The sequence below is a fragment of the Mandrillus leucophaeus genome, unplaced genomic scaffold (assembly GCF_000951045.1).
Source record: "Mandrillus leucophaeus isolate KB7577 unplaced genomic scaffold, Mleu.le_1.0 Scaffold14, whole genome shotgun sequence".
Classification (NCBI taxonomy): Eukaryota; Metazoa; Chordata; class Mammalia; order Primates; family Cercopithecidae; genus Mandrillus; species Mandrillus leucophaeus.
This window is the reverse complement of record NW_012101365.1, coordinates 3183623-3210146: the sequence shown is the minus strand read 5'-3', so window position 1 is coordinate 3210146 and position 26524 is coordinate 3183623. Positions and strand designations below refer to the sequence as shown.

Below are 26524 nucleotides of genomic sequence, written 5' to 3'. Positions count from 1 at the left end.
AAAAAAAAGAAAGAAGGAAGGAAGGAAGGAAGGTAGGAAGGTAGGAAGGAAGGAAGGAGGGAGAATGAAAGAGGTCTGCTCACGGTCACTGGTGGGGGTATAAATTGGGCTGATCTTTCTGGAGGGCAGTTTGACAGTGTGTTGCATGAGCCTGGAAAATATTCAGCCCTTTTGGCCCAGGAATTCCTCCACTTGGAGGAATTTTCTAAGGAAGCTTTTGGAGAGGCAGACAGTGATTTATTTGCAAGAGCACCCATCACAGCATTATTTATAATGGCAAAAAAATTGGAAATAACCTAAATGTCTAACAACGGGGAATTGCTAAATGAATCATGGTGTGATATCATGATGGAATATTATGCAACTGTTCTAAAGATGGCTTTTGAAGAACAACTAGTGACAAAGGAAAAACACTCATGATTTGATATTTAGTGTAACAAATAATAAATGTCAATGTAGTCAGGTGCTAAATATCTACATCTATGTGTATGCACACGCATATAATCACATAGGAAGCTGTAGTGAAAAAATGACTATATGAAAATCTGAGCAGTCTGGGAGAAGCAATTGTGGAATTCTTTTTTATTTTTTGCAGATTCACCCCCATATCATGAATGAACGTGTACAGTCAATCATACATATCTCTCAGAAAGGAAAATCCAAGGCATTTTCATATTGAATGGTCTAGGGTGGCCTTCTCAAGGCCTGCATGTGTGCAGGAATGATCGAGAAGACTCTCCAGGCTTGTGGAGCTTGTGTTCAAGTGGGGCAGACAGATAATGAGCAAATGTAATAATATGTAGTAGGCAGTGTGTGTGCTGAGAAGAAAAAGAGAATGACGGGGTCTGGGGAAGGTCAGGCCTCTTGCAGGAAGGTGATCCTGATGACAAGAAGCTGCCACCACAACTGTCCAAGCCCATGGGCAGAGGGGACATCTGTGCAGAGGCCCAGAAGGAGGAGCAAGCTCACTGTGTCTAAGATGTGGGAAGAGGCTGATGTGGTGGTGGCATGCTGAGGAAGAGTGGAACGAGATGCTCAACCATGCCCTTGGCCTTCCTTATCTTTGGATCAAGTCCTGTTCTCCAAGCCCATCTCATGCTGTTCATTTCTAGGGCACCATTAGGAGCCAGGTGCTGCCAGGCAGTGAGGCTGGAAGAATTAACAGTCTGGGGTAGGAACAGCTGGGGCCATATGTGCCGCATGATGCTACAGAGTGATAGCAACTGCCATGTGGGCTTGCTCATGGGCTGTGAGGTGCAGAGGGGATTGGGGAGGGCTTCAGGGAGGAAGCATTTGAGCCGGGCCTTGAGGGATGGGTAGGAGTGAGTCCCCAGGTTAAAGTGGGTAGAAAGGCGTCTCAGGAGGAACATCATAAAGCACAGAGTGGGGCCGGGGTTGCATCCTTGGCACATCAGGGTAAGGGTAGATAGCTGGAGAGCCTGGGCTGTATGACTGTGTGGTGTTTGCATGTCCCTGTGTATGGATACATCCCATGTGTGTACATGTCCCCATGTGTGTACATGTGCGTGCAGTCTGGGAGATCAGATCAGAGAGGAGAGATTCTGATTTGATATACCTGGGCAGGGCCCAGATTTATTTTTCAGGTTCCCCAGGCCATTCTGATGTGCCAGATAGTTTGGGACCCAGTGCTGTGGATAGAAGTCTTTGAGAATTGTAAACAGAGGAGCCAGAATTCTGCCCTGTGCCCAGGAGCCTTCCCCAATGGCCACCCCTTCTGACCTCTCAGGGTGCTGTTTCCCGTCCCTATATTATAGCCTTTGGTTGTTAAATCCATCCCATCTCCACCCTGTGGCTTTGTGTACATTTGAGTCTGATGATCAGCACCCAGGAGACTGAGCTTAGACCTGGTAGGTGGCGAGTGGGGTGGGCTTTGATGGTGGAGGGGATGCCTGTGGTGGGTGCACATCCCGCTTGCTTGACCAAGTGGCCCCGGCTTCTGAGAGTTAGGTTCCTTTCCCTTAGGTGGGAATAATTCTCTCTCCCACCTAGGGCTGATGGTGTTAAATTCGTGGATAAAGTGACTGGTACACAGGTGTAAGCCTGGCAAATGCACTCTGGGGCACAGTTCTGTCCCCAGTGCTGTACAAGGTGGGCATTCAAAAGCGTGTTGAGTGAGCCAGTACAGTCCCTCCCATGGCTCTCCTGCCCTTGGTAGATGTGATGCTGGTGTTCAGGGTGCTGGGACATTGAGCATCTCCTGTGTGGCCATGGGAGAACACAGAGGTGAATAAGGCCAAATCTACTGAGGCCAGCTCTCTGGGAAGAAATAAGACAAACACAAAAATGCTGTCATCTGGGGCACACTGTTGAGATCGGAGACCCAGGCCAGGTCCTAGCATAGACATGAGCTCAGGAAATGACCACTAAAGGTACCCCAGGTAGAGGGCACAGCAAGGTTAAAGGCCTGGCTGTGGAGAAGTACATGGTCACTTAGGGGACTGGCCCCTCGGGGCTGGAGAGCTCATACCCTTGCTGTCTCTCCCTCTCCCCCAGATTCACTGTGCTCTCAGACAGGGTCCTCTCTTTTTACCTACATTCTGTTCGGCAGAAAGAGCAAGGGCTTTAGAGTCAGGAGACACAGGCCACACAGCCTGGAAGAAGCTATCTTGGAGCATCTTGGGGTCCTCATCCATAAAATGGGGACAGTAGTGTCTTCTTCACATGGTTGGCATTTGTGGCTTAAAACAAGTTTGTTTGTTTTAAGCAGGTACATAATGCTATTGCTTATGTCTCTCCTCCCCTCCACCTCCTGTCTGGTTGATACTCAGCTTTAGGACGTCCCCAGTGGACTCCCCAGCCAGGCGCGTTGGCCCTGCATTCTGCTATCTCTTTAAGATAATAAATACGAACAAAACCGAAATCCATTATTAGCTTCTTCTAGACTGTCTGCATGATTTATGGCTTCAAAGTGTCTCTAGTTAATCTGTCAAAAGGGATTTTAAATTTCATTCGTCTTCCCTTCTGGCAGCCCCCTCTACCTTGAGTTCAGCTGTTTGACATGTCTAGTACTGGGGTCCCATTTAAAAAACATTTACAGTGGGCTGAGGGAAAAAAAAAAAATCGGAGCTGGAGCGGCAAGCGGGAGGCTCAATTTGGCACATCTGCTTTGAATTCCACGCATCTCCACAAGTGCAGATAACTTGAAAGTTCACTCAGGGAAGCAGTCCGGTGCTCACGAGGACTGCCTTAGGTGACTTTGAAGGAGAGGGGAATAATTACTGAAAATGAATTGTCACTGAAACAGAACCCTCCCGATCGGCCAGCTGACCATCTGTGGCTCACATGTGCAGACCGCCCACACCTCCTCCTCCCAGGACTACCTAGTGTTCAACTCTTTGGTTTCGTAAACCTCTGCCTCCCGGGCCACTCAGGCAATGCCTTGTTTGAGACTCATGCTAACTGGAGCTGTATCGTTTCCAGTATGGCTGTGGTTGTGGGATCTGGAATGAGGACCTAGGCAGAAACTGCCCAGGATTCAGTTCAGCAGACGTGTGGTAAGGGCCTTGGCACGTCAGGCCCTGGAGAATGTGTGTGTGCACAGTGCTCTACAGTTTACAAAGCCCTTCCACATTTATCACAGGTGGGGAAGCTGAATTGCATGCATTTATGTATTCAGTGAAAATGAATGAATCCCCTGTGGTGGGCTGGTTGTTGGTTGGAAGCAGGATGCAGGGGCATGTCAGCCACAGCTCTGCCTGCAGGCACGGGAGCCAGATGATGCGGGAGTGGACCCTGGGGTCTGCACCTCAGAGGAGCAGAGCAAGGATGCGTAGGAAAGTTGCACTGAGGGCATCACTGAAGCTGGGCCTCCCAGGATTCATGCATGTAGCAGATTCTTTGTGAATTCCTGTTCTGAGCCAGGCGGTGTTCTCAGATCTTGGTTGTCATCAGAATAGACCAAGCCCCTGCCCTCAGCGAGCAGAAAACAAAGATGTCAACAGATAAGCTTGACGCTTTTAAATAATGATGAGTGCTATAAAGATGGTAGAGCAGGATAGTGTGATTGTGAGACTTCCCAGGTCAGGGAGGGCCTCCACGGCCAGCTCAGGGTCCCCTGGATACAGGCTGGGGAGTATCAGCCCTGGGAACAGGAGCCACAGAAGAGGGTTTGGAGCAGAAGGGGGTTCCTGAGATGAGGTGGCAGTGTGCAAAGGCCGAGGCTGCTGGCTCTCGAGGACAGACTTGGCAAGAACCAGAGGGAGGGGTGTGGTGGAGGGAGGCTGTCCCCTGGGGAAGTTATGGGTTGTGCCTGCTGTTTATTTATGTGACTCTAGCTGGATTAACAACCTCACTAGCTGCAGTAATGGGAACTTCACTATTTGGCCAGGTTCTGGTCATGCCAAAGAGAGGTGCGGGCTTGCAGCAGAGGAAGCTAGAGCCTTGGAACCATGCCCTGTCCTCCTTTGCCATTCCTAAGAGTGGCCCCCATTCTGGGCCTGGTGGTTCTGCCAGGAAGCAAAGGGATAGTGTACCCATTGTCGTGAGCCCTACGGAGCAAGTGGGTGCCCTCCCAACAGCGTTGGCCCCAGATGTCACTCAGCCCTGGCATCTGGGGCCAAGCCAGATCTCTGTGAGGAAGGCAGGTCACCTCTGATAGGAGAGGCAGCTACTGTCAGGTTAGTGTGAGCTTCTCTCTGCAGCATTGTGGCCACCTGTGCCCCTGTGCTGGCCACAGGGCCTGGTCCTCAGTCTACACTTGGGTACTGTTTCTGCACAGGTGGATGGATTGACCTGAAGTGGGGATTGGGAGTTAAGTCTGGGTTTGAAACAGTTTCTTCTCTGAGTCTCTCCTTTTCTCATCTGCACAATGGAGAAAATGTGAGGATTAAGATTTTCCTTACAAAACATCAGGCCCAGCTCCAGACACAATAGGAGCTCACTCCATGGTGGCTGTATATCCCAGAGAAAGAGCAATCTGGGCCTGGGGGATGCCATCTAAGATGGAGAGACAAGAATGTCAACAGTAGATGTGCAATCAATGTCTGTTAAATGACTACTTGAATGAATTAATGAATGAAAATGGTTTGCTTATTGGGATTTAGTTGTGTCAAGGCCAAGCTATGGAATCTATGACTTCATCACAATAGAAGATGAAGTCCAAGGTTACTGATGTGTCACTCAGGCTCCACCTGTGCCAGCCCCTGACTTCTTAACTTCCTGGGCCTCCTGGTCCCAGATCCGTAATACTCAAAGCCCCCAAATAGATCCAGCTGTTGCATGCCTCTGGCCAGATGCTGGCCTTGCACTTTTGATGTTCTTCTTGCCCCATCTTCCTGGCAAATACTCTTTCAGGGTTTAGCTCAAGAGTCATCTCCTCAGGGAATTTTTTCTGACTCCTTCCTGCTCAGAAGCAAGAAAAGGAGGTCAGTACTAATGAAGCCAGGTTTGTCATCCAGGCCTGAAGTGGCCAGAAGCTGGACTTGAGTTTTGTTTTCTCTTTGGACTGGCTGTGAAGAATACAGTCCTTCATGATAGAGCAGTCATCAGCCCTTCAGTGAGTATCCAGTTACAAAAATTCAAACAGACTGGGGTTGCTATTGCCCCCTGGTTTTATTTTAATTTCTCCAGTGACTAAAGACACAGAGCATCTTTGCACCTTCTCATGTGTGTGTCTTCTGTTGAGAAGTGTCTGTTCAAGTCTTTTGTCCATTTTTAAATTGGGTTGTTTATCCTTTTTTTATTAAGTTATGAGTTATTGATATATTCTGGATACAAGCCTTGTTGGAGATACGTATGTATATATATGGAATATTTTTCCCATTCTATGCCTTGCCTTTTCATTTTCTAAATGGTGCTTTTTAGAGAATAGAGATTTTAAATTTTAGTTGGGCATGGTGGTGTATGCCTGTAATTCTAGCTACTCAGGAGGCTGAGGCAGGAGGATCACTTGAGCCCAGGAGTTCAAGGCTGCAGTGAGCTAGGATTGCCCCACTGCACTCCAGCCTAGGCAATAGAGGGAGACTCCATCTCTTTAAAAAAAAAAAAAAAAAAATTTAAATTTAGTACAATTTATCAACTTTTAACATGTTTCCTGCTTTTTGTGTTCTAAGGAACCTTTGCCTGTCCCAAGCTGTGCTCTTTTCTAGAAGTTTTATGGTTTTAGTTCTAAGGTTAGGTTGATGATGCATTATGAATTAATTTTCATGTGTGGTGTGAGATAGGAGTCAAGGTCATCTTTTCCATACAGTTATCCAGTTTTTCTAGCATCATTTGTTGAAAAGATTTCTTTCTCTCATTGGTTTGCCTTGGCCCCCTTGTGAAAAATCAAGTGACCATGTAAATGTGGATTTAATTGTAGACTTTCTGTTTGTTCTGTTGATCTATGTTTATTCTTATGCCAGTGCCACCCTGTCTTGATTACTTTAGCTTTGTAGAAAGTCTTGAAATCAGATAGTGTGAGTTTTCCAACTTTGTTCTTAATTTTCAATATTGTTTTGGCTGTTCTAGATCTCTAATTTTTCATATATATATTTTGGAATCAACTTGTCAAATTTTACCAAAAAGCCTACTGGAGTCTTAGTTGAGATGGCATTAAATTTATAGATCAAGCTGGATAGAATTGACATCTTAACAGTATTTAATCCTTCATCCATGAACATAGTATCTCTTCTCATTTATTAAGGTTTTCTTTTTTTTTTTTTTTTGAGACGGAGTCTCGCGCTGTCGCCCAGGCAGTGGCACGATCTCGGGTTCACGCCATTCTCCTGCCTCAGCCTCCTGAGTAGCTGGGACTACAGGCGCCTGCCACCGCACCCGGCTAATTTTTTGTATTTTTAGTAGAGACGGGGTTTCATCGTGGTCTCGATCTCCTGACCTTGTGATCCGCCCACCTCGGCCTCCCAGAGTGCTGGGATTACAGGCGTGAGCCACCACACCCGGCCTAAGGTTTTCTTTGCTTTCTCTCAGTAGCAGTGAAAGGTCTATTTTTCAGTGAACGCTCTTATATATGAATAGCTTTTGTAACTTTATTTCTAAGCATTTTATGTTTTCTGAAGCTAATATATGTGATATTGCTTTCAAATCCCATCTTCCGGTTATTTCCTCTAGTATGGAGAATTAAAATTCATTTTTTTTTATGTTTGCAATGTTTATTATGTTTCATTGTATATCTTTCAACATGTCTAAATTTATTCTTTTTTATTTATAGGATTTTTTCCCCCATAGGACTTTTTATGTAAATAATCGTGTCATCTGAGGTTAAAGAGTTATGCTTCTTTTTCCATCTTCATGCTTTTTTCTTTTCTTACTGGACTGCACTAGCTAAGACATCTAATAATAATGTGAAATAGAAGTAGTGAATTCGGACATCCTTGCTTTGCTCCCAGTCTTGGGGGAAAATGTTCCGTCTTTCACCATTAAGCATGATGTTAGCTGTAGTTTATCATTGATATACTTTATTATTTTGAGGAAATTCTTTTCTGTTTCTAGTATGCTGAGGATTTTAATCATCAGTGGGTACTACTTTTTCTGTGTCTGTGGAGCTGATCATATGGCTTTTCTTTATTCTTTTGATTAAGTGAATTACGTTTCTCGATTGAGAACCTTATACTCTCTACTCACTTGGACATGATGTATTTATCTTTTCTGTTAATATATATTGCTGAATTTGATTTATTTTTAAAAAGCAGATATCAGATTTGATACACATTAACCATTAATATGAAATTGTAAAGAAATAATTTTGAAAGTTGATTGTAGATCATAAAAAGTCCTAAAAAATGGCTAAAGTAATAAATAAACTAAGAAGCAGTATAAGTAGCCATATCACAGTCATGTGTTAATTACTAGAAACAAACTGAGGTTAATATGTTTCTTAAGAAATTAGCAAAAGAATGCTTTAAAAAAAGATAAGAATTGGTAAAACAGAAAATGGCAAAAAATAATGATTTTTAAAAATCGTGTATTTCCTGAGGCTACTGCGACAAATTACCCACAGGTTTTAAACAACAGAAAATTTAAAACAACAGATATTTGTCCTCTTACAGTTCTGGAGGCTGGAAGTCCAAAATCAAGATGTCAGCAGGGCCTTGCTCCCTCTGGAGGCTCTGAGGGAGAATCTTTGCCTCTTCAGGCCTCTGGTGGCTGTTGGCATTTTCTGACTTGAGGCAGACCAGCATCTGTCTCCTGGCCACATCGCCTCTTCCCTGTCTGTCTGCCTCTCTCTCCTGTGCGTGTCTCTCATAAGGATGCTTCTCTTTGGATTTAGGGCCCACTGGGATAGTCCAGGGTGATCTCATCTTAAAATCCTTAACTTCATTGCATCTGCCAAGACCCTTTTTCCAAATAAGGTCACATTCACCAATTCTGGAGATTTGACATGGAATATCATCTTCCTTTTGTTTATTTATTTATTTAGCGACATAGTCTGTTGCCCAGACTGGAGTTGCAGTGGTGCGATCTCAGCTCACTGCAACCTCCGCCTCCCAGGTTCAAGTGATTCTCCTGCCTCAGTCTCCTAAGTAGCTGGGATTACAGGCGCCCACCACCACACCCAGCTAGTATTTGTATTTTTAGTAGAGACATGGTTTCACCAGGTTGGCCAGGCTGATCTCAAACTTCTGACCTCTAGTGATCTGCCCACCTTGGCCTCCCAAAGTGCTGGGATTACAGGCGTGAGTCACTGTGCCCAGCCAACATGGAATATCTTTCAAGGGGCCACCATTCAACCTCTGATACAGTGTAACTTTAAGATTTCCTATATGAGGCCAGGCACAGTGGCACATGCCTATAATCCCAGCACTTTGGGAAGCCGAGGTGGGCCGATCAAGAGGTTGAGACCATCCTGGCCAATGTGGTGAAACCCCATCTCTACTAAAAAATACAAAAATTAGCTGGGCGCGGTGGTGCGTGCCTGTAGTCCCAGCTACTCGGGAAGCTGAGGCAGGAGAATTGCTTGAACCCGGGAGGCAGAGGTTGCAGTGAGCGGAGATCTCACCACTGCACTCCAACCTGGCGACAGAGTGAGACTCTGTCTCAAAAAAAAAAGGATTCCTGTATGAAACATTGATGTTTGATGACCGAATCAAATGAAAGAAACTGAGCAGCAAGTACGAAATAAGAAGAAACTCACCCATAATCCTTGATTTTGACCAACTTAATATATTTTTTTAAACGCTGCTATGAACACAAAATGAAAACGTATTACTAAAACTAAAACCATCTCTTCTAATATAAATTGTTGTCATCTTTATAAATGGTTAAAATAAACAAGTTTTGGGTAACTGTTTATTTGGAAATTTTGGGAATGTAGCCATTTGGCGAAGTAATTTGTGGCTAATTGTCTTTTGATGAATTGGTCATTTGACACATTGATTTTCGGCCAACTGGCACTTGAAGAATAGATGTTCATCAAGTTGGCCCACCTCCCACACGGGCCTGAGGCTTGGTGCCTGGGGCCGGGCTGTGAAGTCCACATGGGCGTCAGGCAGGCTGAGTAGTTGGTGTGGGATCCAAAGATCCTCTTAGACCAGGAGGGAGAGCCCCACAAGACCTGGCCATCCCTGGCCTTGGCTGGCCTGCTCCCAGCTGGGCTGGGGGAGACTTGCGGGGGGATACAGAAATGAGAGTGATCCTTTATGGACTATGTGCCAGGCCCTGAGCTAAGTGTCCCATGGGCATTATCTCACTTGATCCTCACAATAAACCCCTGCAACTAGTATGATGATCTGCATTTGACAGATAAGGGAATGGAGGCGCAGAGAGGTTAGGTTACCTGGCCAAGACCACACTGGCAGGTGAGGGGCAAAGTTCAGATTCCAGACCAGGCTGGCTGTCTCTAAAGCCTATAATCCTATCCCCAGGGCTAAAATGGATCAGATGGAGTCCTTGTCCTCAAGCAGCTACTGGCCCAGTCAGCTTATTGATAAATCATTGCTATGGGCCTTATTGCAGCCTGACAGTGGAGCCCATTTCTCTTTCTCAGATGAGGAAACTGAGATCCAGATACGGTGTGAGGCTTGCTGAAGGTTGCACAGTGGATCAGCATTAGAGCTAGAACAGGGACCAGGCTGGGTCCCGTTGCTCTAACGGCCCATCGGCTGCCTCTACCTCTAGCCTGGCTCTGGGATTTCTGCTCCTTTGTGTTCTTCTCTCTGAAAGTGGGACAGGCCCTGCAGTCTCCCGCCTTCCACCCCCAGCCCTCCTTGTTTATGTCCACGTTAATGGGCCTTTGCAGGCCGGCCCAGCTGCCGATGAGAGCCAGCGAGCCACCTGGAGCTGCGTCTGCCACAGAATGTTTACGGTGCGCGGAGCCGAAACGAAACAACATCCATCTTGTTGACTAGTCCCAAACACTGTACTTATTCATGGCCAGGCCGCCGATGGGGTCCCTGCACTTGGCAGTGAGCTGCCCCAGCTCAGCCGGCATAAACTGGCAGTGAGAAGAGTGAGAAGAAAAGCAGGCAAGCTTTGGGGAAGTTGTGCCCTGAGCCCAGGTGGACCCCCCACCCCCCACCCATTTTCTGTTCACCCTGTTCTCTGACCAGATGGAGTGTCAAGGTGGTACACTGCGATGTCAGTGCTGGTCTGAAGACAAGATGCTGGGGCACTGAGCTGGCATCAGAAGTACAGGTCAGCCCTAATCATGGGCCTTGGTGAGGACTAATGAGGTCATCTGTGTAAACGTGAAGTGCTGGACAGCAGCCTAGGAGAGCTTTGCCCCAGACAACTTTGCATCGAATCCTGGTATGGCCGTCATCACTGCCCAGACTCAGTGTCCTCATCTCTCCAGCAGGATTAATGCTGATCTCAGCCTTGCAGGATTAACCAGAGAAGCTTTGAGACACACTCTAAACCAAGTTATTCCTGTAAATGTCCCATCCCTCCCAGGATGCCAAGGAGAGAGCATCATTCTCTCTGGCCGCCTTTAGGAGGCAGCAGCAAGGTGCTCTGCAGTGAATGCCTGATGGGAACTCTGGAGGACTGGGCTCTGGTCCTGACTTGTCCACTGGCCCCAGTGTCACCTTGGACAGCCCTTCACGCTCCCTGGGCCTCAGCCTCTCTCTTATGTAAAACCAGATTATCTTTTAGATCTGTTTTAGTCCTGCCACCTTACAGTGGAATGGCTGAGGGATGCTGCTGAAGGTGCATGCAGTTCCCATAGGAATGACTTCTCCTGGCCAGTGGGCCACCTGGTGGGTTGAGTGTAGGGTGATCACTGATGCCCTGGGCCGAGGACTATAGTCTGGAATCACCAGCCCTGGGGGTGAATCCCAGGTCTGTCTCCTTCTAGACGTGTTATTCAGGAGAAGTCATTTCAACATCCTGGCCTTGGTTTCCTCATCTGTAAAATAGGCTGATTGATGCATCTAGCAAGACTGTTGAAAGGCTTAGATGAAATGTTTAGCTCTGTACTCTGGCCCCCTAGGTGCAGACACAACACTCACATCCTGTGGTAAGGGCTGTAGCGGGGAATGGCCAACCCTGTGGCAGGGTCAGGGAAGCCTTCCTAGAAGCAGTGGCCCCACTAAAGAAGGATAAGGGAAGGCAGGTGTGCACCCTCATCCTTAGGGCATTGCAGTTCTGTTAAAGGGTCCAGGTTGTCACCAGTCCAAGGGCTCCTGAGGGCAGCAGCAGTATCTGCCTCATCTCTGTGTCCCAGTGCCCAGCTCAGGGTGGGTGGATGGGTGTTCTCTTTGGCCCATGCCAGAAAGGGTCTTGGGAGGTGGGAACCAGGCTAGACCAGGCAGGCCTGTCTGCCATGAAGAGTCCAAACGCTGGGGCCAGAGGAGGGAGAGGTAGAGGTCTGGTCCAAGACCAGCCCCACCTCTGGATCATGAAGCCTTTTGACAGGGGATCCACAGTGGCTCTCAGGGATTAGAAGAGGACAGAACATTTAGAGGCATCTCCAGTCTACTGTCTTTGTTTTACAGAAAAGGGAACTGAAGCCTAGGGGCTGGGAGCTGCCTAAGACAGGAAGTGAGTTAACAGCCAGGGTAGGACTAGAACTCTGGGCTCTGCTTCCTGTCTGGGGGTCCTTTCCCTGGGTTCTTGACCTTAAGTGTGGAAAATAGGGTCAAGCCTGAACACGGGGTGCAACTTGCATGAGAACCTGCTGCTTCCTGATGGAGGTAAAGTATGGTCTCGAGGGCAGGCTTTCTCCTTGGCAATGTTGGCAGTCACAGCAGCAGTATCTTTGAGTGAGCTGCCCCTCATCAGCCCCTCGACTTTTCTAGAAACTCCCCTTTGCAGCCTTAGAAGTCAGGGCAGTGTGGTACTGCGTGGGCTGGTGCAGCCCTGTGCAGAGCTGCAGGCAGGGCCAGAGGCAAGTCTGCCGCCTCCCTTCCCCTCACAGAGGCCTGCTCCTAATTGGATGAAAACACCGCTAGGTGCTGCTTCATGGAAATGTTAATGAGTTTCCACCTCCTGTCTCTTGAGGGAAACCAGTGGGTTTCAACCAATAATGTTGTAAAAGCCAGAGCTGGGATTGTGGCCTAGTGACCCACCCCAGAGGCTTGCATCTTAGAGAAAGGGCTTCTTATCTCTCCTCTTTCTAGCAGTCTTTCCTGGCAGCGGAGGCTTGAGTGGCATCCGAGGCCTAGCCCAGTTCTCACCCAGTGTATTCATTTCTGCATTTGTTCTGCAAGCTGGCAGCTAATCACTTACAGCGGGAGAAGGGGAAGGTTTGAGATGGGCAAGGGTTGCGGAGGTGAGTTCCGTCTCAGGGTCTCAAACCCTCTCTACTGATGGGCCAGTGGGGAGACTGCCCCTGCTGAGGTCCCTTCTCCAGGCCTGCCCTTCCTGTGCTTTCTGGAGTCAGCCCTGCACTCTCCCACCTTGTACCCCAGCACAGCGCCTGGACTGCCCGCACACCTTCCCTGGGGAGCCTTTAAAAGAACCACGTGCTTGCCTTCTAGTGGATCCCCCTGGGCTCAGGACTCTGTCACTGGATCCAGAAATAGTCCCTGGGATGCAAGAGATCAAGACACAGTCCTGCTCACTGCCACTCACTCAGTGACCTTGGGGGAGACCTTGCTTTCCCCACCTGAGGAAGGAGCTGGCCGGGAGCTGAGGTTCTCAGCAGCGCTTCCTTTTCTTAACAGGGCCTTCTTTGAACTGCCTCATTTGCTCTCCTGAAATGAAATGCACCGGTAACGTAGCCAGCCTGCATCATCTTTTTAAAAAATTTCATATAAGGTTTTATATTGAAGAAGAACCAAAAGGGAAATAATTTGTAAACAACGTATTTCCACATCAACACACTCAGGCGTGACTATGCTGAAAGATGGGATGAAGTCATCAGCCAGTTGCCCCTGTGTGCGACATTGCTAAGCTTGATGGCTGCAAACACACAGATGTCACAAGTAGCATGGCCGAGGGTGATGTGATTTTCTGAGATGGTGAACAATCCCCGGTCAGCTCCCAAACAAAACACAGCATAGTATTTCCTCAATTTACATGGCAGTTCCATTCCTGCAAATTTAGTATATGTTAAAACCATGAAAAAGTACTTATATTTAAGTGTAAAATGGAGCTGTGTTCTAGGCTTAGATGATCAGGTTGCTTATTTACAGATAGTCGAATATCTGGCAAGATATTAGAAAGTTAGAGTGGGACTGACCCACCCTTGGTGGTGATTTGGCCATCCCTGGCTGCTCCCCACTAAGTGACAGGTGCTCCCAGTCATGGCACCCACCAGAAATCCACCCCCATAATTTCCAGTGTGTCCCCTAGAGTGGAACCCCACCTTGGAACCTCCACCACAATGATGTCTGAGGGCCCCTCGTTCTTGGAGGGCTGAGGGTGCAGGCTGGAGTGCTGGCTGTCGGCCCTCTGGGGGAGGGCACAGAGGATTGCACAAAGCCCCGTGGGGGTGGGGCTGGTCAGGGAAAGCTTCCTGGAGGAGGGACCCTGGGATCTGGGTGGGTTCAGGTCTGGGGTGGAGGTGGGGCTGGGGGTGGGATTTTTCAAAAGCCAAAGCTGTGACTTCCCCAGTAGTCCTTGCCCCCTTTCTGGCCACATGGTGGAACAAATCATCTTTTCCACAGAATCCGGAAATCCCGAGCCTCGGAGGGAATTGGAACTCTTGCTCCTGCCTGCTCCGGGCTGGATATCTGGTTGGTGCCTGTTCCTGGAGAGCTGAGGTGTCCAGGGTGTCTGCGTCATCCCCCAGGACAGTGGCGTTTTCTCAGAGCTACTGATCCTTCTCATGGAGACCCAAGATGGAGGGAGATGGAGGGAGGGGTTGTCAGGTGTTGGCATCCCTGCCTCCCACACACCCCCCTGCTGTCCAGAGCTGGGCATCCCCCACCCTACCCTGTTGCTGTCATGGAGTCCTTCTTGCACTTTATATATTTTTGAGCCATTTGAAGGCATTTTATCAGTGAAGGGGGGAAAAGCCAGTGTGGGCACAGGAGTTACCTAATTAGCTTGATTTAAAGGAGAAAGTTAAAAAATGCCAAGCATGAAGTGATAAATATATACTTGACATAAGCATCTATGGCCCTGTATGTACTGAAAATGCAGATGGAATATGTTTATCTTTGATACATTTTCTTAGTGATTTCAACAGCCATTTCCTCTGGATTTCTTGTCATCCCATTACTGTCCTAGCTGTTTTGAGCTTTGGTCACCATCGCTGTGGCTCCCTGAAAATTTAGGCCAGGCAGGGGCTCCTGTGGGGCTCCAGGACATATCAGGAAATGGCAGGCCTTGGGATCAGAGAATCATGGAATTTTACAACTTCAGAATCTCCTCATGACAGATTCGTGGAATCATGGAATCTTAGGAGCAGTCACTGAAATGCTTAGCTTTATAACATTGTATTATCTTAGGGCTGGGCGCGGTGGTTCATGCCTATAATCCCAACACTTTGGCAGGTCAAGGTGGGTGGATTGCCTGAGCTCAGGAATTTAAGACCAGCCTGGGCAACATGATAAAACCCTGTCTCTACTAAAATACAAAAATTAGCCAGGCATGGTGGTGCATGCCTGTAATCCCAGCTACTCGGAAGGCTGAGGCACGAGTTACTGCTTGAATCCGGGAGGTGGAGGTTGGTTGCAGTGAGCTGAGATCGTGCCATCGCACTGCAGCCTGGGTAACAGAGCAAGACTCTGTCTCCAAAAAAATAAAAATAAAATAAATAAATAAATAAATAATAAAATCATATCATCTTAGAATGAGAGATTCATGGAATTATAGAATCCCTGTTGCATATAAATCCCAAATTTTAAATTTTGGAATCATACTAACTCAGTATGATAAAAGGTAAAATCCGAAAAGTTTAAAGGATGTTGGGGTTTACTTACTAGGCCATCCCTCCCAACCCTTGGGAGATACATAAATATGTTAGATACTCTCAGTGCCTTCTTCTACCAGCTCCAGCTCCTTGGGGCCTTGCTTTGCACCCCAGCCTAGAGTCTCCATTGGCCCTGGAGAGGCACTAGTGGTCATTCACACCTGGCAGTGGTGCAGCCTTTCACAGGGTAGGAGTTGGGAGACATGGGGAGCCCATGAGATGGCACTAGGAGGGAAGAGAGGGCAGAGGCCCTCACAGACCTGCCCTGAGGAGGAGGAAGCCCTGCACAGCCCTCCTGTCAGCCACCCTATCTCATGTGGATGTGCCTGTCTCCATCCATCAGCCACCAGGGGGAAGGGTACCTAGCAGTTCCCTGAGCCAGCATCTGGGAGTGTCCTCCTGACCCCTGCCCTCAAATTGCTAGAAGTGTGCCAGGAGGGACAGGGACCTGTTCACAGACCCTGGGGGATGGTCTGTGCTGAGTTACAGGACCACTGTCTAGTCTCATGCTGTCTTAGGTTTATTCTCAAGGATTTTGTTTGCAGTCTTTTTATTATTAAAACAATGTGAAATATTTCAAATATATAATATAGATATTTTTAAAAATTATTTAAAAATGTAAAATTATTTTTAAAAGTTGATAAATTAGGCAGAGCTTTCAACAGCTTTAAGTTCTAGGAAGACAAATATTGAAGTTCAGGATCAGCAAAGAAGCTTGGCATCCCAAGCTTTCCACTGAGGCCCCTGACAGGCAGCATCTAGGAAAAAGGATGAACCAGAAACAGAGCAACTTGTACAAAGAGTGAAGCCCAGCTTTAAAACAGCCGAATCCCAGACTGAATTAAGATGATATTTTCCTCTTTTACCTGCCTTTAAGAAGCAAAATAAAATTTTCTCTGGAGGAAGATATCATCTGTCCAAATTTCATACACAATATTGAGTATTCTGTCAAAAATTACCAGAGATACCAGGAGACAGGACCAAGAGGGAGAAAAACACAATAAAAACACACAAGTAGTCCAGATGTTGGTGTTATCAGGCACAGGATTTAAAATAACTGTGATTGGCCAGGTGCAGTGGCTCATGCCTACAATCCCAGCACTTTGGGAGGCCAAGGCAGGAGGATCACTTGAGCCCAGAAGTTCAAGATCAGTCTGGGCAATGTGTGGAAACCCTGTCTCTACAAAAAGTACAAAAATTAGCTGAGCATGATGATGCATGCGTCGCCTATAATCTCAGCTATTTGGGAGGCTAAGGTGGCAGGATTGCTTGAGCCTGGAGGTTGAAGCTGCAGGGAGCCAAGGTCACGCCACAGTACTCCAGCCTGGGTGATAGGGCGGGACCCTGTCTCAAAAAATAAAGTAAGTGTTCATAACATTAATAACATTAATATGTTCAAGAAAATTGATCACCAAATAGAGAATTTAATAGAGATCTGAAAACCATAAAAATTAATGAAATGAAAAATTTGAAATTAAAAAATATAGTAACTGAATTTAAGAACGCAAAAGCTAGATTTAAAAGATGCTAGATTTAAAAGAACACAAAAGCTAGATTTAAAAGAGAGGATCAGTGAACTGGAAAATAGGCCAGTAGACAAAATCCAGGCTGGTGCATGAAAGTTAAAAAAAGGATGGAAAATTCAAAAATAGCCTAAGAGATATACAGGACATGGTGAAAGGGCCTAACACACAGTGTTGCCCCAGAAAGACGGGGGTAAGATGATGAGCAAAGTAATGTTTGTAGTGATGATAGCCAGTAGTTATCCAAAACTGACAGAAGACATCGTGACACATATTTAAGAATTCCTATGAACCTCAAGCAGAATAAATACAAAGAGAAGCACACCTAGGCACGTCATAATTATGTCAAACTACTGAAAACAAAATATGGAGAGAAAATCTGAAAAGTAGTCAGGGTTGAGGGGGAAGATGCAATAACTTCAAAAGACTTAGAGATGACTTTCCAATAGAAAGTATGAAATTCTTAACACAGTGGCATAAATCCATAATAGATGGAAAGAAGATAAGATTCTACCAACCTAGAATTCTATACCCAGCAAAAATATTCTTCAGAAGTAATGAAATAATAACATTTTCAAACAAACAAAAGTTGAGATAATTCCTTGCCAGTAGGCTTACAATTTTAAAAAATGTTTAATGCAGAAGGAAAAAGGCCTCATATGGAAACAGGATGAAGAGAAAGTATTTTTTTAAATATTAACTATTACTATGGCACTGGTTTTGAGAAATACATAAGTAAACACCGTATTGACTACACAAAACAATAGTATCTGATAATGATTTAAAAATATATGTAAAATTGAAATATACAAAAACAGTAACCCAAATAATGTGTGTGTGTAGGCGCATGAATGGAGTTAGAGTCCTGAGATTCTTGCCTTGTGTAGAAAGTAGTAAAAGTACATTTATGCCCTGCACAACGTTTCAATGACAGACTACATATACAATGGGGGTTCTATAAGATTATGATACTGTATTTTTACTGTACTTTTTCTGTGATTAGAGATACACAAATGCTAATCATTATGTTACAGTCACCTACAGTATTCAGTACAATACCATGCTGTACAGGTTTGTAGCACACGAGCAATAGGTTATACCAGATAGCCTAGGTGTGATCATGCATACCACGTAGATGGTAGGCTGTACCACCTAGGTTTGTGTAAGTACATTCTGTGACGTTCAGACAGCAATGAAATCACCTAATAATGCATTTCTCCGAACGTATCCCTGTTGTTGATGCATGACTGTACTGATCTATATTAGATTGCAATAGAAGAAAGTATATCTAACAAACTAATAAAATGGAATAATAAAAAATACTTGATTAATTTGAAAGAAGGTAAGAAAGGAGAGAAAACCTAGAATAGGTTCAAATAAAAAAGGATTTAGGCCGGGTGAGGTGGGTCACGCCAGTAATCCCAACACTTTGGGAGGCCAAGGCAGGTGGATCATGAGGTCAGGAGTTCAAGGCCAGCCTGGCCAATATGGTGAAACCCTATCTCTACTAAAAATACAAAAATTAGCCAGGTGTGGTGGCACATGCCTGTAGTCCCAGCTACTCAGGAGGCTGAGGCAGAATTGCTTGAACCCAGGAGGTGGAGGTTGCAGTGAGCCAAGATTGTGCCACTGCACTTCAGCCTCAGCGACAGAGCAAGACTACGTCTAAAAAAAAAAAAAAAAAAAAAAAATTAAACCAAAATATATGGTAATTACATTACATGTAAATGGTATAAATGGACTAAATATTCAAATTAAAAACAAAGATTGTCAAGTGGATAAAAATTATTTTGTAGAAGAATATTAATAAGGATGCTTTTGGTTTAAGTAATAAAAAACCCATCTGTGACAGACTTGAAACACTATAAGAGCTTTACTGTTCACTGGAGGTTCTTGGTGCCACCAGTGCTGTGACTTAGTTTCTCTGCTGTTCTTCTGGCTGAGAGGCCCTATTTTACTGACCTTGTCCTCCAGTCAACTTTTCTTAGGGGATCAGGATGGCTTCTACTAACCCGGAGGGCTGCATGCATCCTCATTCACATGCAAGGGGGCAGAGTCATCAAACACAACTGCCAGGAATCTGTCTAATTAAGCCAGCTTCCCTCACATGTCTCTCTCTGAGCCATTCACTGTGGCACTGTACCTGGAGAGATGACATCATGCTGATTGGTTTAGGCCTTCCACAGCCCACCCTGGGGTGGGATTAATAAGAACAACAATGATAGGAAACAGTTACATAGTGCCTGCTGTATGCCAGATTCTGTTCTAGGTACTTAATATATGGTACATTAACCCATTTTAACTTCATAAACTGTGGCACAAAGAAGTTAAGTCACTTGGCTTAGACAAGGTCACACAGCTAGTAAATGGCAAAATCAGGATTCAAACCTAGTCTTCTGGATCCAAAATCTATACTCTTGTCTGTGATGCTATACTCTCTCTCAAGCTCCATAGATAGATATAGGTAATATGGGACCCTACTAGGTAGGGAAAAGGAGGATGTGAATCCTGGGTGTTACAGACTGAATATTACTGTCTCCCTCTCAGATTCATATGTTGAAACCCTAATGCCCAGTGTGGCTGTGTTTGGAGATGAGGCCTCTAAGGAAGTAATTAAAGTTAAATGAGGTCGTAAGGGTGGAGCCCTGATTGGATAGGACTAGTATGCTTATAAGAAGAGACACCAGGCCAGGCAGTGGCTCACGCCTATATTCCCAACAGTTTGGGAGGCCAAGGCAGGAGGATTGCTTGAGCCCAGGAGTTCAGAACCAGCCAGGGAAACATAGTGAGCCCTCATCTCTAAAAAATAAAAAAATTAGCCGAGTATGGTGGTACATACCTGTAGTCCTTCCTAGCTACTTGGGAGGCTGAGGCGGGAGGATTGTTTGAGACCATGAACTTGAGGCTGCAGTGTGCTATGATCGCATCACTGCACTCCAGCCTGGATGACAGCAGAGCAAGACCTTGTCTCAAAAAAAAAAAAAAAAAAAAATCAGAGAGCTCACTCTACTCTGCATGCCCACACTGAGGAAAGGCCATGTGAGGACATAGTGAGAAGGCTGCTGTCTGCAAGCCAGGCAGAGAGCCCTTACCAGAAAGCAAAATGACTGGCACCTTGATCTTGGACTTCTTGCCTCTGGAATTGTGAGAAAATACATTTCAGTTGTTTAAGCCACCTAGTCTATGGTATTTAGTTATAGCAGCCGGAACTGACTAGTACACTGGGGAAGCCATCAGCTGCAGCTGCTCTAAATCGCTTAATGATGTGGAGCAGTGTCTGGGTCAGCAGTGCCTTCCAAGTGTAATAGAGTTCGCCTTGGGTCCTGACTCTCCCATTTCACAGCTACAAGTCCCTTACTTGGGCAAGTCCCTTACTCTTCATCTGGAAATGGGTTTAGCAGTACTGGCATGGAAAGAGCCTAGCACTGTGTCTGGTACATAATGGGCACTCCATCAACTTTGGTATCATGGTATGTTACTAAATGAAGAAAGCAGGGTATCAGAAAGTATAAGCCAGGTGTGATGGCATGCCCCTGTTGTCCTGGCTACTTAGGAAGCTGAGATGGACGATCCCACGAGGCCAGGAGGTCAAGACGGCAGCGAACTACGATCACGCCACGGTACCCTAGCCTGGGCAACAGAGTGAGACCCTGTCTCTAAAAGAAAAAAAAAAAGAAAGAAAAGAAAATACATGTATTACCCTGTTTTTTTGTCAAGAATGTAAATAGATGCATAGAAAATACTGCAGAGGTTTATGTCCTCACGTCTGTGATGGCACACTCTGGCTGGTGGCCTTATAGGTGATATCTATTTTCTAATTCTTGCCTAGGTACACCTTCTGATTTTTTCTACAATAAATATGTGTGAGTTTGGTAGCAGTAAAAGAGTCTGAGGGAAAGCTGGCCCCTGGCTGTGTTTATTTACACACACCACACACCTGCCGCCACATGTGTGACCCGCCCTGAGCTGCTCACTCTGGCCCTGGACCCGGCTGGACCTGTGGGCTGGCTCGGGTGTCTCCGTGGCACCGTCCTGAGGTGAGCCTGCTCAGGTTTCACTGGCTCGAGTCCCCGTAAGTCTAGCATAGCTTTAAAGGGGGAATTTATAGGATTCTTGCAGTCTGGGATAAGAGGTGGCGGGCGGCATAAGCCCGGTGTGAGGCCATGAGCATCAGGCCTGCCGTTCTGGAGGCCCCTCACTGAGGTTATGGCCCCCCTGATGGCCGTGAACGCCCCAAGGTGGCTCCAGGCAAGCAGCAGGTCTCAGCTAACCCGGCTCGCCGGGCTGTCCACCTTCCTGCTGCTCCTCCTTCAGAAGCCCCTCTCCCTGCTGGTCTCTGGGCTTCTGGGTTTTGTGAGGAGGGAAAAGAGAGAGTGACGAGGCAGCCCAGAGAGCAGAAAGGGTTAGGAGATGAACACGGCTCAGGCTCTGCCTCTGCTGCGTGTCCTGCGGTGAGTTGCTCACCCACCCTGGACCTGGGAAGTGGGAAGCACCGTGTCTCCTGCCTGTGATTCCTGAGGTGCCCCTCCTGTCAGGGCCTGGCTCGTGGGAAGCCTGGTGGAGGACTCCTGGGGCACAGAGGGCAAAGCTAGGCTCAGAGAGCGGGCTGCCACACCCATACTCAGCCTCCTGGGGAAGGGCTGCTGGCATGACTCCGTTGGCCTGGGGCTGCTCTTCCGTGGTGGCTGATGCCCACTGCCCAGGAAGATAGGTCTACCCCAGCGGCTGTTGACCTTGTCTCCCTGCCTGTCCGAGCAGCAGCAGAGGGCCTTTATCAAAGTGCTGGCTGTGCCAGGCACCATGCCAGAGACTCCATGTACATTACCTCACTTAATCCTAAGAGCCAGCCATCCCCTGGAGCTGGGATTCTTATCCCCATTTTATAGATGAAGAAACTGAGGCTCAGAAGGCTGAGGTGACTGTCTAGGGTCAAACAACTAGAAAGTTAATGGTGGAGCAGGACTTCAACTTAGGTGTGTGTGTGACAAAGCTTCTTCCGCTCCCCTAAGTCACAGTGTCTGGCATATAATAGGCACAAAAGTAAACTTGAGACAAGCCTCCCAGCCACCTACCCTCCCAGCATTTTTAAGCACCTACTGTGGGCCTTTGTGCTGGGAATGAGGGAATGAGGAGGCACATGCCTGGGGGGCCCAGGTGTCTAGAGAACACATTCACTGTGTGACTAGGACAAGTCCTTTCTTCAATCTGGGCCCCTGTTTTCCCTTCAATATGTGAAGCAAGTTGGACAAAATCATACCGAGGGCCACACTGACGTTCAGCAGCTCTGGGGCTCCGAGATCCTTGTCCTGAAGGATTTCTCAGGATTGTAGGGGAGGTAGGACTTTCATTGCACTGAAAGCATCTGTGTGGCAGTAGAGAGTACTGTAGTGATGTTGTGAAGATTTAGAGAAAAACCATGGGAAGGATTTGGCACGTGCTGGGTGTGCAGAAGGTGCGCCTAAGTGGCAGCTATTTGCAGGGACTGCCAAGGCCGGGAGCTCAGGCAGCTGGGGAGACCAGGAGGGAAGGCAGGAGACCAAGGACTGTTCCAGGAAGACGTGTGCTTCTGCTGGGCTCTGGGGGCCCAGAGGGGTTTGGAAGGGTCAGGCCACCCTGAAGGGATGCCGAGGATGTGTGCCTCAGAGCAGCGAAGCATCATGGATGTGTGAGGTCACACCAGGTGGACAGGGGAGCCTAGACTGTAGCGGCCCCAGAGCCAGGCTGAAGGCACTTCCATTCATTGAATGCCCACCAGGAGCCAGGCCTGTGTTCAGTATTTGACAGTGATTTCACACACTCAGCTCCACCCTGTAAAATCCTCCCCATTTTACAGATGCAGGAAAAAGTACGCTCATTTCAGATGTTGAATCCTGTCTCTCTCACTGCTGCATGAGATCGGGGGTTGGCAGATTAACAGCCTAGGAGCCAGCAATCTGTTTGCTAAATAAAGTTTTATTGGAACACAGTCCCACTCATTTGTTTATACACACACACACACACATATATACACACATATATACACACACACACACATATATATATATTTTATGGTACAAGGGCAGAGTTTAGTTGTGGCAGGGACTATATACTCACAAAACCTAAATCATTTACTTTTTTGCTCTTTACAGAAAAAGTTTGCTGACTAGATGGCTGAGTCAGGCAAGTCTAAGCCCTATACTTGCTGTGGGAGCTTGGGCAAATCACCTACCCTCTCTGAGCCTGCCCAGCCAACTCCTGAGGGTTGTAATGAAGCTCATAGGTGATGGCTGCAAAAATGTTTTGTAAACTATAAAGTGCAGTGCCCTATCACCTGCCCAGTGCCTGATAGGCACTAAAACTGCTTGTGGGTAAAGAAGAAGGCAGTCATGATGTAGATCTGCCTGGACCCAGCTGCTGGATGCTCCCGGGACTGCAAGGAGGCAGCCTCTGGGTCTTAGATGCTGAATGCATCATTGTCCACTCTCACACAGACTTGGCAGGGTTCAGCATAAATTAAAATTCTTGTGGGGAGTCACCTTATATGTGGTGCCGCTTTATAGCCAAGTCATTATGGTAATTTGCAAAGCTCTCTGGTGTGTAACTAGAGCTGTTTGCTTCAGATTTGTTGGCTGTGACCTCGTTCAGGCTGCCCCATCCTGCATGTACTGAATCCCAAGTCTTGGGGGTTTGTCATTCTGAGTCTGGCCTTAGAATCATCCAGACCTGCCCTTTCTGGGGACAGCGTGTTTCCCTTACAGGTCCCTGTCTCCCTGCCCCAGGCTCAAGGAGAAATAAGAGAAATAATTATCATCACTTTACTTTTTAAGCACTAACTGTGAGCGAGACCTCATGCCAAATGCATCATGTTCATATTCTCATTTGTCACCTCAACCTTGTGAGTTAGGTGTTAGCACCATTTTACAGATAAGAAGATTGACGCTTGATGAGAAAACCAAACCACATTCTTACCTAGCTTAAAAAGTGCCAATCCAGGCCCTGCTATGGATTTGCTGTGTGGCTGGGGCAGGCCCTTTCCTTCTCTGAGCCTTAGCTTCTTATCTATTAATGAAGTAGATGGTCAGCCAGTCCCAACTCTGACATTCTAGGATTTCTCACTAACTTGTAAAAGTAAATACAGGACTCCATCACCCTGTAAGTCTCCAAAGGAACTTCACTTGCATGGGGAAAGCCAGACCCAAGGTTGGCTCTTGGCCCTCTGTGGCACAGAGTGAGACATGGTTGCAGATGCCAACCCCTTTCTAGGGCACCCCTGCTCCCCCAGCTTTCCCAGGGAAGGATCCATGTATCAATGCTGTCTGGAGATGGAGAGTGAACAGGAGTGGACCTCCTCCATCTGGGTCTTGTGAAGCTATTGGGGACAGGGAGGCAAGACAACAGAGAGGAGGCAGTGCCTGCATCCTTCCTGGCAGATGTAGGCCCGTGATGGGTAGCGGTGAGAGTCCCAACAGCACTTCTGGGACACGTGTTGCAACGTTGGATTTAACTTCCAGTCTCTGAGACAGCAGGTATCCCGGGGCAGAGTCTAGGCTCTGAGAAACCAACTTTGGGCCCCGGCTATGCCAGCAATTACTATATGACCTTGAGTGGCTACTTGCTGGCTCTGGTGCTCAGTGTCCCTCTGCAAAGTTGGGAGGTTGATGTTTCTACCCAGAGCGCTGTGAGGGTCCCGGCAGACAAGGGCTTGAATGAGCCTAGAGCACTAAGTGGCACCATTCTATGACCTGAGTGGCGCCTTCCTCCCTCCTTCCCAAAGCTGGCTTGTTTATTTACTGCAGGAAAACCTTTTACTGTATCCAGAGGAAAAGAAGCTAACAGTCCTCAGTAGTTTGTTGAGTATAGACTATTTCTTCCCGTAGAAGTGATGGGTTTGATCTCTACTCAGCCCCTTCTTCCCTGTGTGACCTTAGCAAACTGCTTTGACCCCTCTGAGCCTTTGTGTCCTCATCTGTCAGTGGAGTGGGCTTGCCCTTCTGGCAGAATTATTGCAAAGATTAAAGCTTAGACATCATTATGATGGTTTTACTTTTTACTTTCCCAGAGGCTCTCCAACATGACCCTCATTGGAGTCAAAGGTGGGGACACTTATTTAGGGGTCTCTGGTTATTCAGCAATTGGCCAAGAGGCAGCAGATTGTGGGCTTCGAAGTCTGGGAGATCTAGGTTTGAACTGTGGCCCTGCCTCTTACAGACCCCCAGGCCTGCTCAAAGGCACAGAATCTCTCTCCAAACCTTGCCTTTCTCATCTGGGAAATGGCTGTCCTGCCCCTGCCCCACAGGGATGGACCCTTGAAGGGCTTGATGGGTGAGGGCTTGGTAGGTGCTGCCTCTCCACCCTTTCTAGGGCCTGTCTTCCTTCACTGCACACAGCCTCCTAAGTGCAGGAGGGGAGGAGTAACCCAAGGCCCCAGAGGGGCCTGGTGAGTCCTGGAAGGAAGCTCTGAACGGTACCCCCGTTAGAGACTTTGGGAGAAAGACCCTGGTGAAACTGCCCCATGTGATGATTAAGCACTCTCTGCTCCAAATGCTATTAATGGTCATAAAATTATCCACAGTTTTCTGAGGCCCAGTCCCAGGGTTTGCCTCAATGGGACAATAAAATTGCATGCAGAAACGATTTGAAAAAAGCAAAGACGGCCAAGCAGAGACGGAGTTAAATGAGCGGCAGCCTGCTCTCATTAACTCAGGCCATTCACATTTGTTACCAGGGATTTCATTTTAATTAAAAGCCCAGTTATTAAAACATAAGCTTATGAGGGGCTGGCCAGGCAGCAGCCAGGGCCAGTGGGAAAAAGCATTGCTTGCAGCAGGACGGGCCAGGACTGGGGCTGGGGCTGGGGCTGGGAAGGTGGCGTGGGAGCAGATGTTTGCCGAGTCCTCTCCACAGGCTCGCGTGTGACTGGGAACCTGGAGGCTCCTATATGAGCACCTCACCTGCCCTGGGACCTTGTGAGCATTGCATGCTCATCCACAGACTGGAACGTGCTCGGCAAGCACATGCCTGGTGCCTCTCCAGAGCTATGGCACGTGGCTAGTTAGCACTGAGTGCCCGGCCTCAGCACGGGGATAATAGTGTGCCGAAGGAACTGCCTTGTGGACAGGCTAGAATTAGGGTTGAGGGACAGGGATCCTCAGGGGCGGACTCTCTAAAAGGCTTCTTATTACATAGCGATTAAGATGTGGGGTTTGGGTCTGACAGATCTGATCCGGAAATCCAACTCAGAGGCTTCCTAGCTGTGTGTTCTTGGGTGAGTAATTGAACCTCCCCACGCCTCTGTTTTGTCCTCTGTAAAATGGGGATAGTGAGACTCGGGCCTCCCTTGGACAGCAGTGGGGATGCTCAAGTGAGACAGTGGTGTGCGTCCCCAGCCCTGGTTCTACACAGGCTGCTCGGCGGATGCTGCTCTTGCTGATGTCCTTTTCCTCGTGGTAAGGAGTCAATCATGTTCTGGGACCAGGTTTTTTTCACGTCTTAATGGTTTATCTTTCTCAGTGTTGGCCATACTTGGGCCTATCAATCATGTTTTATTGTATCTGCAAGGCACTTTGTCATTGTTGAAGTGCTGTTTAACAATAAGAACAATTTTCCTTCTTGGCATATCTGCTAGGTTTCAGCACTGTGCCAGGGACTTTGTGCCTCTGTTCTCAGAGGCTCACAGCATCACTGGGGAACGGGTGAAACTGGCCCCATTTTACACAGGGGAAACAGGGTCCACCCTGCACAGGGATTTGTCCGAGTTATGGAATTG

At 47.3% G+C, this 26524-nt stretch overlaps 1 protein-coding gene across 2 annotated transcripts in view; it reads left to right on the top strand.

Moving 5' to 3' along the window:
- The window catches only part of GLIS1 (GLIS family zinc finger 1), a 237277-nt gene that overhangs the window by 113900 nt on the left and 96853 nt on the right, over positions 1-26524 (top strand). The gene's annotated exons all lie outside the window — the stretch shown is intronic.